General features: G+C 49.7%; 1 long non-coding RNA gene across 1 annotated transcript; it reads left to right on the top strand.

Moving 5' to 3' along the window:
- Positions 1 to 5,892: 5,892 nt before the first annotated feature.
- LOC130143899 (uncharacterized) lies at positions 5,893 to 9,355 on the top strand. Its single transcript, XR_008819918.1, has 2 exons — positions 5,893 to 6,088; positions 8,936 to 9,355. It is a non-coding gene; the product is annotated as an uncharacterized LOC130143899 (long non-coding RNA).
- The last annotated feature ends 6,167 nt before the right edge of the window (positions 9,356 to 15,522 follow it).

Genomic DNA, 15,522 nt, shown 5'->3' with positions numbered 1-15,522 from the left:
TTGAGGCACAACAATTTCAGGACATTGCACCTGCGGGTGACTGCTACTCATGTAACTTGTTGTTGGTTTTGTGGGTTTTGCAAGCCATCTTGGGCACAAGAGGAAGATAAAAACTGTGTCTCTGAGGTCAACAATAAATCAGATTTAGAGTTTCTCGTTGTGCTTTTAAGGCCTTTTGCAGAGGCATGGGGCACGCTCTCTGTCTTTGTGTCCTCACCAGGAGTGGGACTAGTGTCCGTAAGAGCTGGAGAAAAGGAGAAAATGGAAGAAGCACGGGCAGATATTTTTTATGCTTGGAGGGCAAAAAGAGGGGCACGTGTGTCGTGTGTGTCTCTTTGTCGTTACAGGTAATGTTTGGGTAACGTAGAGTCTGCGATGCTGTTGAACATTGTCAAGAGAAGGCGTCTGATAGCAGAAGCTCTAAGAAAGGGTTCAGGTAGCTGCTGGCTCCTGATGCCTAGGATGCCTATGGAGAGGTACTACTGCTGGTGCTACAAGATGATGACCTATCTAGAAGGAGAAAGGAAACGTGGATGGAGTCGGGTGAAGGGCAGTAGTGTTAGTTGCCAAAGTTGTGTGATCTGTGAGGTTTGGATACCGTAGGGTTCCCTCGTTCAGCTCAGCCTGTTGACTTCAGTGGAAGGTGAAAGGATGAGTATTATTAAGGCATCCGATTCTGCCAGTACTTCTGGCATTTTGCCTTGACACGCTTTCCTTTCCCCACAGGTGATCCCTGTTTTTTTCACTAGAGTGCTATAAAAATATTAAGGTGTTTTTTTCTCTTTTAAAAGGAGTAGCTCTTTTGGGTGTGTATTTTGTTGCCTTAAGAAAAGCATTTGCCAAGAGTTAGTTGGCGTTGAAACTGAACAAAGAAGCCATCTCGTGTAGCACTCCTGATTTACCTTAATCTCCCGATCCACATCGCAGAGGTCAGAACTCCCCTGGACGCGAGCATGGTCGTGCGAGCTGACGGATGGGGAGGAACGCTGGGTGAGAGGCGTGTCCTGGAGTCCCACTCCGTGTGCAGGTTGTGCAGAGGCTTGGTATCGTTTCTGCAGAAGCTTTTCCAAAAGAGAAAGCAACGTGTAAAGGAGTGGCTTGACCCCATTTCTGCAGCGCTTAAAGGCAGAGTGAAACGTAGGGCTAACACTAGTCCCCAGCAAGGGAGTGCAGCAGAAAACACATCTGAAACTGTCGCTCGCTTGGACAGGAACACCTGTAGGTTAACTGCATTAGGTTAATTGTTACAGCTTCTACTACACATTGCCGAGATTGCAGTACATATCTACGGCAAATGCGTAACGCTGGAGGAGAATGAGAGTGATGCCGGGTAACTACTGGTGGAAGTCAGGTGAGGAAGCCATTAAGGCTGCAGCTTGAGGCTAAAGAGTTATGGCAGCAGGAATCCTTTACTGGAATTTATGAGCACAGCTGCAAAGTTGGATCTGAACCTCAGTGTGTTGCTTCTAGAGAACGGTGTCAGCCCAAGTAGAACTGCTGGCAGTAAGTAATCTAAAGAAGCTTTGTGTGTGAGGGGAGGAGGCTTTCTCCTGGGCTTGCTTGTTGTATAGCGTGATGTTTTCTCCCCGGCACTACCAAATCAGAGTAGCGTTAAATATCTGAACACGATACGGTTATGGTTTAGCTGTCGTACTGCTTGACACCATTTCCCTTCCAAGCTCTCATATTCTACACGTGGGATGCTGACATCCCTCTTTTTTGTTTTGCGCTGTCCTCCTTAGCAATCGGAGACCATCAATTCGGGTTACAGTGTTGAGAAGTGAGGGAGAATGTGCCGCAGTAAAGAGCCAAGTCTTTTCCTTCCCATTACCTTTCCAGGCACAGTAGAGTTCTTCCCAAGCCTTTCGGGAACATCGGCACGTCCTTCTGGGTGTCCTCTTGGCAGGCTGCTGCTTACAGCACAGACCAGAGTGTTGTTTAATCCTGTGCAAGAAACCAAAGGATACAGTCTTTCATACAATAAACACGTGCAGTTAACTTGGCAGGTGATCTCCAAGGAGAGTCTGTGCTGGAAGGATGGAAAAGGGAGGTATCGGACCTGAAGTTTGTAGGCCCTGATACAGGGCTGATGGAACGGTGTGTAAACCCTGGGTAAACCTGGCATACTTGGGTAGGTGGCAGAGGGCCGTAAGCAGCCTGTTAGGGAGGACGGTGTGACCAGCCGCTACCTCAACAGTAATGGTGCTCCAGGTACGACCTGGAGAGTGGGCAGGTGGGGGGAAGCCCACTCCCTGAGCGGTGCCAATCAGGAGAAAAGTGTCGTTTGTCCGTGTGTCTTCAGAAGAGGCTTGTGGTTTTCAATGAGAGCCGCGGCATTTAATGAAGGATTGGAACCCTCCTTTCTTAGCCAGGCTCAAAGGGATTTCTTAACGAGCCGCTGTTTTTCTGGTGGAATACCAGTCCAACTGGGTTTCACATGGCAAAGCAGCAGTGCTGCGAAGTAGCTGGTGGAGGATTTTCAGCACCTTGATTCTGTTCACATACTAAGCCGAAAGCAGTGACAGCCGAAACAGTTACTTGTTGTCTTGGTGCAAGAGTAGTAGTTGCACCTTGTAAAGAGTTTAGTGCGGCTAAGCTGAGGTTATTGCTTGCTGAGGACGGGTAAGGCTGCTCAGTCGATTGAAATGAAGGCAGCAGCTTTCTCTGTGGAAATGCTCCTCTTAGAAATGGGAAACGGCAGCAGTGGGTATTTTGGAACAAAATGGTGGTTACGCTCACATTTCTCTCTGAGCGTGCCAGGGCAGTTGTCCTGGCTCTCTGTGTGGTCTCTCGGGAAGTCTTACCTGGTATGTGGCGGACCATCTGAGGATGGGGGATGTTCCTGGAGTGATGGTAGTAGTTTTCGCCTGAGCAGCTAAGCTGCGAGTCACGCCAGTTGTTCTTCCACATGTCGTGGCTCAAGTGAGGTTCACACGTTGACTCAGAATCGGTCTTTGTTGCGTGAACTTGCTGGCCCTCGTGTGCAGCGTCTTTGTTCGGGTCACAGGCTGGCTCTTCCGCCGGTGGGCTGAGGCCAAACGCTGGGGGTGAAGTGGAGAACAAGTGAGAACAGCAAAGGAGACGTCCAGGCCTTCTTGGTTTCTGCCTTTCCTAAGGGTTGTGCGCGCAGGGAGGCAGCCCCCTGTCTCTTTATAGTTGCTATCTGTTGTAGAGTTTGGGTTGCGAGGTTGAATAACAGACTAGTAGCTGTTATTACCGTTATCCTGTGGGGTTTGTATCCCTTTCCGGTAGTAGCAGTCCCTAATGTTCACAGTCGTCTTTGCCTCTGGCACTTGCCTGGCACACTCGGTACTGTAACGTCTAAGACTGGGAACATCCCAAGACGTTTTTTTTAAGGCACCTGGCAAATGTCACATGGGGTGTGAGCTAATGTGTTCTATTGTGATCTAGTCACGAGGTCATCAAACACTTGCCGTGGCAACCGCATTCCACAGTATAGTGGTGGGTCACAGCTTGGAGGTGGGGGTGGGGGGGGTGGTCCGTGAGCAGGGGAAACCCCCTGGGAGAAATAAAATCCTGTTTCTCTAACTCTTATTTATATCCAAGCTCAGCTGTGGGTCAATCTGTGGTAGCAGCAATTCGAAGTGAAGGTGCAGAGGGCACCTTCCCCACTGAAATTCAAAAGTTAATTTGGGATAATGCAACTACATTTGAAAAAGAATTCAATCTTGGTGGTATCTAGTCAATTTTACTTAACATTTCTGATTAAATTATTAAATTGTTCTTATCTCGACCCTCGACTTTGAACATTCCTTTCCAATTCTCCTCCCCACCCCTCTGGGTGGTGGGCAGTCAACAAGCAGCTGTGTGGTGCTTGGTTGCCGGCTGGGATTAAACCCCAACATTTTGGTACATCATAAAACAAAAACCCCAGCTTCAGCCACCCAAACCACACAAATGAGCACATCACAAATAGCTCTGCTCGACTATCTACTTACTGTGGACCTGTAAGCGTGTAAATGACCAGTATCCTAGTTATGGCACAGAGGCAAGAGGTGAGCATGCCACCACTCTGTGAGGGTAAGAGGAACTGACTGTCATCTTGGGGTGGAGGGTGGTGATGTGCTCCCCCTGTCGCCAGTCGTCCCCCCCACCCCCCGCATTCTAACCTGTGTTGCATCACAATGCTCAAGTGATGACCACCAGTGGTGGCGGTGACGGGCGGCTCTGGTCCTGGCTCACAGTGCGTTCCGGGAGACAGATAAGAGCCCGACAGCCAAGGGCTAGTTTGAACAACGTGCCCACCTGGCAGTGCTGGCCACGGTCTGACTCAGGCCAAGCCTGGAAGAGGCTGACTTCTGTAGGCGGTGTGCAGATGTGACTGTGAGGTAATTCTCTGACTCCGTTAATCTTGGACGGCCCAGGGCCCGTTGAGCTCTGCCATGCAGCACCAGCTGGCACAGCTCTCGCCTTGAGTAGGGATGCCTCTCTAGGCTATATGCAGCATTTTATCTCTGTTTTGCTTGTTTCTGAAGGGAAAACCTTCATTTGGGAATGCTGAGCACCGTAGGAAAAGAGCTGAGGCTTGAAATCCACAGCAAAGGCACGTAGTGCTGACCTGCACCCAGTTCCTCGCAGCAGGATGTTGTGCCAGGAGAGGGCAAGAACGTGGGCAGCAACGGGGCCTGCGCCTGTGGGTGTTGATGGAGCCAGCGGCTCGGGCGATCACAAGTTGAGCAGGGTGTTGCACGTGGTAAGAGAGGCGCATCCTCTCGCAGCACGTCTTGCTGACCTACTGGATTGTGTTTTCCCATCAGCACGATCGGCACATTGTCCTTGTTTCACTGTTCACTGAAAGCCATTCCCACAGGTTACCGAGGAGCTGGACTGTAAAGCCAAGGAATCGGGAGCAGGTACAGCCACAGGCAGACAGAGTATGGTTCTTAAGTAGCTTGCACAATGGCATAATTTACTGTCTCCGCTGGGCTCTTGTGAGCGTCAGCAAAGGGATTCAGCAAAGCCTTCAGATTCTCACTGTGTCCCTGCCGCTGAGACTTCAAGAGCCACTGTCCCCTGTTCTCTTTGCAGCTGCAGTGCCACTGGGAGCAGTGGGTTTGGAGGGCAGGCTCTCAGGGAGGTGGGAAGAGGGGAGAGCTTCCAGCCAGGGCTCCGCCGTGGGTGGGAGGCGACAAGGGTGGGGAAGAGTGTGACAAGGGAATCGGGGAGGCAGAAGCCCTGCAAAGAGCCAGGTTTCTGCAGGTGGGTGGTTTGTTTTCATTCTAGCGCTTTGGCTGATTAAGGGCGGGACTCTGAGCTGAGAGGCTTGGCTAAAAGGCCAGAGCAGTGCACCTGCAGGAGCACATCACAAGACTGGCTCCCAGTGTGCTGGGAGGGCTTGGGGTATCGGCAACCTGACTGCTTTGCAGCTGAGCGTCTCCTTGGTGCGCGAAGTCAGTGGTGGCAAGATTCAAAATGGGCATGTCTGTAGGAGAAGGCCTCAAGGGCAAGAGTCCAAGTACTGATAGCCTGATGAATAGAGACTCGTTAGAACTTGTAGGGCACAAGCCCTGGGAACAAAGGAACAAGCTAACTGCAGACCCCTGAGCCGTTACAGTTGAGGAGGCAACCAGACGGACAGAGAAACGAGTAGCCAGATAAGGGAACGGAGAGCGCCGATATGTAACTTTGTTAATCAAGAAAGCCGCCCATAAGGAAACCCCCTAATTTTGGAATAGAAATTGTTGCTATGTCAAGGTAAACTAGTAAGTTCCTATTGTTTTAACGGTGTGCCTTAAATATCAACCAATCAGTGTTTTTTACGCTTAAGATTTAAGCAATCAGTGTGTAATATGTAGAAGGTAGAAACGTATATAATTGTAAGACAATCACTAATAAACCGACAAGTTGCTTGCATCAAGCTGCGTCCCGTCTCTTCATTCGCCGCACATGTCGGTCTTTTCACTCCCTTTTTTTGAGGCTCTGCAAATGAGAACAGAGCGCTACGGTGAGCTACTAAAGAAAGAAGACCTACATCTGTCTGTCTTCAGATTCCCCAGATGTTCTCAGTGAGCTGGGTGAGAAGAAAGCCTATGGGACTGGAGGACCGCTGGGTCACAATCACCACAAGGTAAACTGTGGGGTCTGTTTCCTTACAGGGCCTTTTTTTTTCCTTTCTTTTTTTTTTTTTCTATTTGTCCCTCCTTGCACCTTATTTGATGTTACTCTGTTGATGTGGTTTTGACTTGATCTAGTCGTTATGGTATGGAGTGTTGGCACAGCTGGAAAGGGTCTTTTTTGCTCAACTTGGACACAGGATTTGCCAGGTCTAAAGAAGCAAACAACATTTGTTTATCCTTTGCTCTTCCTCTGAAAAACTACCCGGTTCCTGTGATGTGCGTAACTTTGTACTTAAGCAGAAACTTGCCTTTAAAAGAGGCTGTGGCTGATGCTTCCTAGTTCCGTGGCTGCATGCCCAGATTTTATTTATGGTCCTTTTGGCTGTATGTCACAGTGTGCCATATATGCAAAGTAACACAGCACTTTATTTGGCGAGCTTTCATTTTGCGTGAGCTTGTCTTCCCTTGCCCTTCTCAAACATTTTCAGATCACGGCTGAAAGGCTCTTAACGCGGAGACACTTCGTAAGGCAAGGATTATACTAGAGCAGTGTTTTGCTTAAGGTTTCTGGGCAGGAAAGAAACACAACCCCCCCACCACCAAAAGCAGAGGTGCCTTTACTAGCTGTCCCAAAGGCTGTTGTATATGGTAACCCTGATAGCTTACAAGCTGAGCCTAAAAGACAGCTTTCAGGGCAGTAAGGCATGAGTAAGGTGGAGAGAATCAAGCTGCCTCTCCAGTCTCCTGTTCTAAATTTTGTGTAGGTGAGGAGAAGGACATTTGCACCGAGGTTTTTGTGTTTTGCTGTGAGTACATCCACCGTGCTGCTTAGTGTAACTGCACCATTGCTCGCCCGTTCTCTTTTGATTTGGTAACTCTGGCCTCGGTGCAGCAGTGGAAGCAAGCCGAGGACGGTACGGGGCTCAGCAGAGGAGACTGCAGGGCCTGCCCTGTCCCTGGGGAGCTTCTTGTGACAGGTGAATTTGGGAAGTCCTGTAGAAGGAGAAAGTCCCTCCGAGCGGCCTTGTCAGGCTTTGAAGCGCCTTAATGAAACCGGCCGTCTGGTGGTGGGAGACTGGTGGCATCAGTAACAGGGCAACTTGCTTGTTGCTTTTTGCTTATTTACTTAGCATCCTCCTCTCTTGGGATTGACTCTCCATGCATTTCCACGGGCAGTTCAGTGCCTGCATTGCCATGTTAAAAAGGCATGAGGGAGACGGGTATGTGTGAAATACTTGATGCCAGGAAACTGACACGGTGTAAGAGGAGACTTTTCTTTTTTCCTTGACTCGACCTGGAACTATCAAGCTTGGATGATCTGAGATCCATGTAAAACACTGTGTTGCAAAGCACAGCTGCAGGTGTAGCTGGGAGAGTGTGTTTCCTTCTGTTCAAGTTTGTATGCCAAGGCTAATGCTTTGTAACGTACGCTACAAGACGGTGTTGCTTCATTCCAGCCTGCAGTGGAGGCTGCCGGCTGTTCCCACTGCCGCCTTGTGTCCTTGCACAAGACTGTTGCTGCTATCGCAGCCCATCCAAGGAGCCTCTGTTCTCCTGTGGAAGCCACTGTGTTTCCATCAGTTCCGTTTTCACTATGAGATAAAGGAAGTTCCAAGGCAAGGGAGAGGAAACGTGCTCCTTACACTCCTCTTGTCTCTTCAGCCGGCATTTTTGCCACAGGTGCTTTCTGCAGTAACAGCGATAGTGATACAGTCCTTGGAGAGCTCATGCCTTCACAGTACATTGCAGGTGAATAGCCTGCTTAGTGAAATGGCCAGCTCTTCAGTATCAGCGTCCCAGGGAGCAGCTGGCTGTCCCGTCAGCCTGGGTGCAGGAAGCCTCTAGTAAATGTGACAGTTTTCTGTAACTTGGCTCTCGGCGAGTATGAGATCCATGCTGCTCCCCCGTTTCTGAATGCCTGCCTAATTCTCTGTCAGGCTTTTTTTCCCTCCAGGGCTCCTTTGAACCTTTCTCGTATGCTGTCGCTCGGCACTGAGGCTGCTTGTGCTGCGGGCGTTCTTTGAAGTCAGCATTCTCCGGTGGTGTCAGCACTATTCCTGTAGCCCCAAGCCAGACGAGACACCCCTCTGTCCCACATTTGTCATCCAGGTCTGGCTTACTCGCCAGCCAGAGGGCCTCCTGCAGCCTTGCCTGCTGCTGCCGAGCCACATCTGTGTTGAGTGGGTTTTTGGATAGCCTGGGGTTGTTCTAGGCAAGAATCTGCCAGTGAGGTTTGTATGTAATGCTGTCTGGGGTTATTGTCACTTAGGGAAAGTTTTAGGAGCTGAAACAGGAGGAGGAGGAGGAGGAGGAGGAGATGGCTGTTAGAGTCAGCATCCTAGAAACGGCAAGAAGGGGTCATGGAGTTGGAGACTAATAAGGATTTTTGCCACAAGCGCAGGTGGAAAAGTAAGAGGAAGACAATGATGGCAGGTTTCAGGAAGACTTTGGGCTGCGCTTATGTTAGGGAGGGGACCAAGTCCTTGTCAAGGTGCATCCACAGCAATATTCCTGTCAAACGAATGTGGGAAAGCATTAGTGCCTGTATAAAGGGCAGTGGTGAGAGCTGCAGTAGTGGGGGGCCGTTCCTCTCTGTCCCCGAGGGCAATTAATTCAAAGTGGAGCCGCTGCAGGAAAGCGCTGCGGTAGTAACTGGGGGCTCACAGTGTGCTTGGCTTTAGGCTGCGGCTGTAGCAGACTTGCCGTGTGCGCTTCTGCTTGTGCTTCACCAGATTTAGCCTGAAGATGCTGCAAGCGAATGCATGAGAAGCTCTGTAAGGATGGATGTGGGAGGTGGTGCTATCAGCAGTTCCTTCACCTCCTTGTTGAAGAGCTGGTGGTCTTTCTTGATGTTGCAGTGTTTGAGATCATCCTGGCGTACCTGGAGAAGAAAGACTGGAAGGACGCCTTGTCAGTGTCTTGCCACAGCGGAAAGGGGCTGTTGCATTGGGAGAGGCCGATGATTCGTCCAAGCGTGCTCTGTCTGGAAAAGAAGATGAAGACGATGACTCGGACAGCGACTAGGCTTCACAATGAGACGATGGGAAAGATGGGGCACGTAGTCCATGGGAGGAAGTTTGGACGTGAAGTGGTTCCACTCCAAAGACCATCTGCTGCCCTTGTGACACCGGATTGTCCCAATGCTCGATAGTTCCGTAGCTGGCCCAGAGCTGTTCCTGGACATGAAGGGCAAAGATAAATGTGGTTTTTTACCCTGAAGCTTCCGTATTAATAGCTTATTTTTGTAAAAAATAAAGTAATGGCAAATGTAGAATTTATTTTGTTTCCCAAGGAAGCGATTGCATTCCTTTTTTTTTTTTTTTCACAATTCTTTTAAATGTGATTTTTTCTACATACCAAGTTGGGCACGTTACCCAAGAGCATTAGTAGATGCTATTTGAATGGATGCCGCCTTCTCTGTTTCTGCCCTAAGTTTTCTTGAAAGCGGTGAATGGTGACCTCACAACCTGTTCCGCTAGTGCCGTTGCCAAGTGTGCATGAACACTCGGCACAAACAAGCAGAAATTCTAATTTTCCTGAGCTCCTCAACAGACAATCACCAGCAACCAAACTGCCTTCATCAGCTGAGCCACGCTGACTTGTATACCATGCGCAGATAGCTGGGGTCGGTAGATGAGCTACGAGCGTGGGGTTACGCCAATGCTTTAGACTTCAGCTTGAGCAGGATGGACGTCTGCACAAGCGCGAATCACGTGCCTTGGTTGGCACATGGTGCGCATGGAGTTGAGGCGTCACGATCGCTTTTGGTTACTTCTCGGTCCTCCTAGCAAAATTGATCACGGAGCCTCAGAACAGTACCAGGAGACAGGAGCTCTCTCTTTCAAGTCACTTACTGAGTTTCAGTAGGTCTGATTTATGACATGATCCTGCGTGCATTGTTTTCTCTGTCAAATATTTTTCCTTTACAAAAAGAGGCATAGTCTCAGTTTTGGCTGGATGTTCTGGTTCCACTCATTTCTAACTGACTGAAGTGCTCTTGCAAAGGATGGAAACGGAGACCGTGGAAGCGTGGCTTCGCTTCAGGCTTGTGAGCCTGCCCCATCCCTTTCTCCTGTAGGGACTAGCCAGGTAACTGCAGCTTCTGAGCAAGTACAGCTTCCGCGCGGGTCAGCTGAAGAGCGTAAGAAGACGTCATCGTAACTGTTGTTCTGAGCTGAGCTGGAATCAGGGGGCTGACCCAGGCATGGCTTGGCTTGTATCCATTTTCATTCCTCCCTCTGTTGTTACTGCTTTCAAACGGAGAGTAGAAGTGGGATCCCCACAGGCCTGTAAAGGGTTGGCAACCAACAGGTTGTGGCTTTCTACAGTCGGTGCGTTTCTGTCTGTTCTTTTTGAACAGCCGTAGAAAAGCCTGTTCTGTTAGAAGGGTGGCTAGTGGCTCAAGTAATGTGGGCTTTTTTGTTAGGCTTTACAGAAATGTGACTGCTTTTGTTCCCGAAACGAGATCAGCTTTTTCATGAGAGCATTGCTGCTCTTATTTCTGTAACAAGAAGTGCAGCGTGAGTATGCCCACCGTCTATTACACTGATTCTCTGATGAAACGTGCCAAGCAATGCAATTACAAGGAGCTACATCGTTACAGCTGAGGTTCTGCGCGTTAATGCACATAGCACCTATTAAACCTGATCTAAGGCTCTTCAGCCTCTCTAAGGTTTCCTTAAGATGGTTTCGTACACGTGCCTCATCTCCTCAGGCTTGAGAGTGCACGAGCAGGTGGCACAGACAAACTGGGGACTTTGGAGACTTTCTGAGTGGGTCCGAAAGCCTCTTACGGCATTACGCAGCCTGTCCTGCATCGTTGCCAGTGAAATGAGGCCAACGCGCCATGCGCATGCACGTATTTTCAGATCAAGCTGTTGCAAATCTGAAGCTTACCTGCCTGTGGAGAAAGAGAAGGAAAAGGTGGTCTGCGGTATGTTGCTCTTAGCACCGGCAGCCTTCCAGCTCGGCAGCATCACAGCAGCTTGGGGACCGGCTGTGCGGCCTCTTTGTACACATTGCTTGTCTCAGTCGCCCGCTCTTCCTGTCCTCTCGCTGGCGCCTTAGCCAGGAGTTGGGGCATTGCTGCTGTTTCCCTTTGCTCTCTCTTTGTGCTAAGCTCGTCAGGTGATACTAGGCTGAAGTTCATGCCTGTGGTCATGCGTCGTCTCTCCCGGATGCTGTCCTCGGGGTGTGTTAACTGGCGAGATAGAACAGCAAGCGAGAGTAGACTGGGGTTTCGATGGGCTCAGCCCTCTGGCTGCTGCTGCAGTTCTCAGCCTTTCAGCGTCCTACAGTTCTGCAGCCACCTAGAAGAGGCTGTTCTTGGCGGGCCTGGACTCACACCGATGTGCGCACTGACCCTTTTCTAAATGCTTCAGGTGCCTGGCTGTTCATCAGTGTATTCACCAGCTGTAGACACGATCCTAAGAGAGTAAAGTGGTGATTTGCTTTCAGGCAGCCGGTTGCGGCTATGTGAAGCGACGTGTTCAAGAAGCCCCAAAGGGCCCATTCTTGCAGTGAGTCCAGTGTGAAGTCACTGTTGAAAACAGCCAAATTAGTTGCAGCACATGAAAATTGCCCCAGCGTCAGGTCAAATGCGAGACGCTGAAACCTTTGGCTTTGGACGTTTGTGAGAGGTTCTGAGAGAACAGCTTGTAAAAGCAAGCGTGCTTGTGCGATTTGTGACCCCTCCAGCGCTTGCCATGGTGCTGCAACTCCTCCTGAGAGAGCAGGGAGGCAGTCCTCCTGTCTCACCAGCGTCTTTTTGCAGCATGAAAGCGGAGGCTGGTAGGCTGGCCATGGACCGACACGCCTGGGAAAAAGCATGCTGAGCGGTCTTGGCCTTGTGCTGTATTTTGCTTGGGTCCTGATATACGTGCCGCCACGTACTTCACATGCTGTGTCCTGTGTCTTTGTTTAATGCCCGAGTGTCTGTGGCTGCCTCTGTGAAGAAGGTCGCGGACTCGCCAGGTAGTACGTCCTACCTCTGCAGCAGTGGTCAGCTGGTTGAGAAGTCAGGGGGGCCAGCAATGCGTATTGGGGGACGTTTGAGTGATTCAGTATTTTTAATCTCATCTTACTTTGTTGCAGGGAACACCTGTTAGATATTTTTTCTTGTCTTCTCATGTAGAAGGAGAGTGGGTGTGGGCTGGGGAAGTCAGTTACCCTGGTGTGAATTGTAGAATCCAGGTGTGCGACATGACTGACTTTCTTGCGAGGACACTGTTAGTGCATTTCTTCTGGCTTCCTGTCGTTCTCAGACAGAATTGAAGTGTTCCTTTACTTAACTACAGCGAGTAAGTTACAGAGCTGGTAATAGTCAGTGTTATTCTAATGCATTTTATTCTACTTCTTGACTGCTTCATGACATTGTTTGGAACGGCTGCACAGGTAGCTGAGTTTAGCGCTCTGTGTTTGTTTTTGTTTTTCAGGAGGCTCTGAAAACTTGGCCATATTCAGTCATCACGATCCAGTGGATAACTCCTGCTTACTTCTGCGTTTGCTGTGCACTCCAAAGAGTTCACGTATTTCTCGAGTGGGCCAGCTCTGCAGTGATAAGATTACGTCTGGGGAGAAGGATAGAAAGGAGTACTTGCAGAAGAAGCTTAGTTTGCAAGCTGAGGACTTCACGGAGCATTTAGCAATAGTTGACATGGATGTGTGACTGTTGAAGTCAGGGTACTACCCGAACCTTCTCAGTAACAGCAGACACATCCTAAAGACTAGAGACTCCCAGCTTTTTGGGGTAGGGACAAGCAATAGTTCAGAAGCTGGGACATCTAATTTTATCAGAGGACACAGAAACGTCGCTGCCTCACAGAGCAGTCTTGAGAGTTACTCTGCCGCTGCTGCACCCTGACGTGATTGTAAGAATCTGCTTCAGCTTCTCGTGCTAGTGAATCCAGGCCTCTAATAAGGCAGGCAGGTGGGATCAAGGATAACGTAACACAAACAGCTTTAATGCTTATCTTGAGTCACACGTTGAACATAACCTTGTTCTTCTCTTTATTACTAGGATGGGTGAAGTGCCCTTGAGAGAGCTTTGTTGTCAGATGTCTAGCAAATACAGTCACGGGTGCTTTGGAAAGGGAAATGGGTGAGAAGGTGCAATTGATTGTAACTATCCTTGCAAACTATTGCCCTTCTGGCTCTTACCACGTTTGTTCCATGACCTGTCAGCTTCAAACTTCATGGAGGGAATGCAACCGTGCTGTTGAAAGACTACATTAATGTGGTTGCTTTAGTTTTGGTTCTGTTCAGTAGTGATCCTGTGAGGCCTCTGCGATGTAATTAAGGTTTTCAGGCTCAGCTGCTGCAGCATGGTGCTGAGGGACAGCTGGTAGGAAACACTCAGGACAGAGATTTGAATGGGACTAAGACAGTCATGAGTACAGCCCAAAAGCATTTGGTCAAGTTCAAGTGTGGCCCGTTCAACAAGTCATTACCACAGCCCTGTCAGTGTGTGGTCACTTAACCCTGCTGTCTGGTTTCCAGCTGACTTTGTAGTGTTTACACCTAAGACACCAGGGAAGTTGCAAAGCACTGCCAGCTCCTGTCCTGCTAGAAGCTCCGTCCCCATTTACTGCAGACGGCAGACTCCTAGTCTTGTGCAGCTGTACAGAAATTACATATCTCGGAAAATGTTCCCCATTTACATGGCTTTGTGCGAATGAGTTTCTGCCTCTGTGGTCTGAGTTGGCAGGCAGACCTGAGTAATGCCCACTCTGTGTGACTGGCCTTTGGCCAGCCATTCATAAAAACTCTGTTTCCTGAATGTGCGGCCACACGTTCCTTCAGCCTTACCAGCCTGCTCCGCTGGGGGCTCTAGCACAGCTGGGCATGTGCAGCAGTGAGTGAGCAGCACGAGAAAGCCGAGCTGAGGTAGGCCACCGGGTCTTGGCATACTCCTCTCCTGCAGCGGGAGATGGGAATGGAGGTGGTAGTTGTGACTATAGCAGGCATGATTTGAAGGCAGGGGCCCTTGGAAAGAGAACACTGAGCTCTGCGCTGAGCTAAGCTCCTCTTTCTTTAACGCTGTGCTGCCAGGGTTTCTCTCCTTCCCCGCAAACGGCCAGATGCCTTGAGTGAGCTTGTCTGCACCGAATCATCTGAGTCTGGAAAACAGATGGGAGTAGGGTTGACTTGTCACCTTGCCTTGTTTTTGTGAGATTTAATTGGCAGAGGTATCTTTTAGATGGGTAAGCCCCAATTCTTCCGCTTTCACAGTCCACTCACAGGGCCTGAAAAAGGGCCAGATGCATTTCTGTCCTTGTTGGCTGTATTTCAACGGCTCGAGGTTTGCACGGTGCATTGGAAGGCTGGTTTTGGTCTCATCCTGTCTCGCCTGTGTCTCCCCCCTCCGCATTGGATGCTACAGTGTGTGCTGCTTCTCTGCCAGTCGTGAGAGCTGTGAAAGCAAATTCCAGCTTGCTGTGAGGCAGACGACTGCAGTCATTGTGCAGGCCACATGTGGCAAGTCCAGGGTCTTTCTTTTTCTTTTTTTTTTTTTTTCTTTTCTTCCCCAGTGCCTAGGGCTTGGTGTGCATCTCTGCAGACAGGGTGTGCGTGCCCCTCTTCCTACCGCAGTATGTCTGTGACTGCAGAGCCAAGCCTACACACAAGAGCTCTTTGTGCAGGCCTGGCTGAGTCACGCAAACAGATGACCCTGATGCCAAAAGGCGTTGCCTCTGTCCCTCTTTTCATTTAGCTCGCGTCTCATGTACCTGTGCAGCGTGGTTGGGTTGAATGACTTGAGGACAAAATACAATGAACATCAAATTGTTTTATTAGGAAGTCTGAACGCCTGTCTTTATAATCTAAGTGCTCAGGTCACATATTTCTGTATGTGAAGGTGGCTGGGAGATGCTTCAGCGGCTGTGAATAGGGGAGGCCTCCGCTGGAAAAGGGATATCCGTGGTTTGGGGGCGGCCGTGGTACAGGTGAGATTTCTGGTAGAGTGTGAGGGCAGGACGGCCTCTTGTTTCCACCACACTTTCTCAGCTGTAGCTCTTCCCTGGGAAGAGCGTGTCTGCTTGCGCTGGACCTCTCTTTCTCAGCATTGCGGACAAAAGACGTTCTTTCTCCCTTTCTGGAAAACATTTTGGAAAAGCAAGCTGTATATTACGAGGCTAGGCTTAGGATGCTGTAAGGCTCGTTTGGCTTTGTTCGGTACGCAGCTGAGAGTATAGAAGCACATCTGCTCTTTGGCAAAGAAGCCTCACTGGGCACCGCTGTCGAAAAGCAGAGGTGCTTGCTTTGGAGGTTTCCTCTTCCTCCTTCTAGTTCTTAGGTAAGATTCCTCTTCACCCTCTCCTCCAGCTGAGTTCCAAGCAATAGTAAATGCTGGCAGCGTCAGAGCTGGCATGAGTGGCTTTGTTAAAATGATCACGTACGCTGGGACTGGCTTGTGTTGCCTCCGTGTGCTTCAGAAGGGGCACAAAGA

This window comes from Falco biarmicus, chromosome 1 (genome assembly GCF_023638135.1).
Source record: "Falco biarmicus isolate bFalBia1 chromosome 1, bFalBia1.pri, whole genome shotgun sequence".
In the NCBI taxonomy this organism is placed as follows: Eukaryota; Metazoa; Chordata; class Aves; order Falconiformes; family Falconidae; genus Falco; species Falco biarmicus.
Note: the sequence above shows the minus strand (reverse complement) of the source record. Positions and strands in the feature narration are given on the sequence as shown.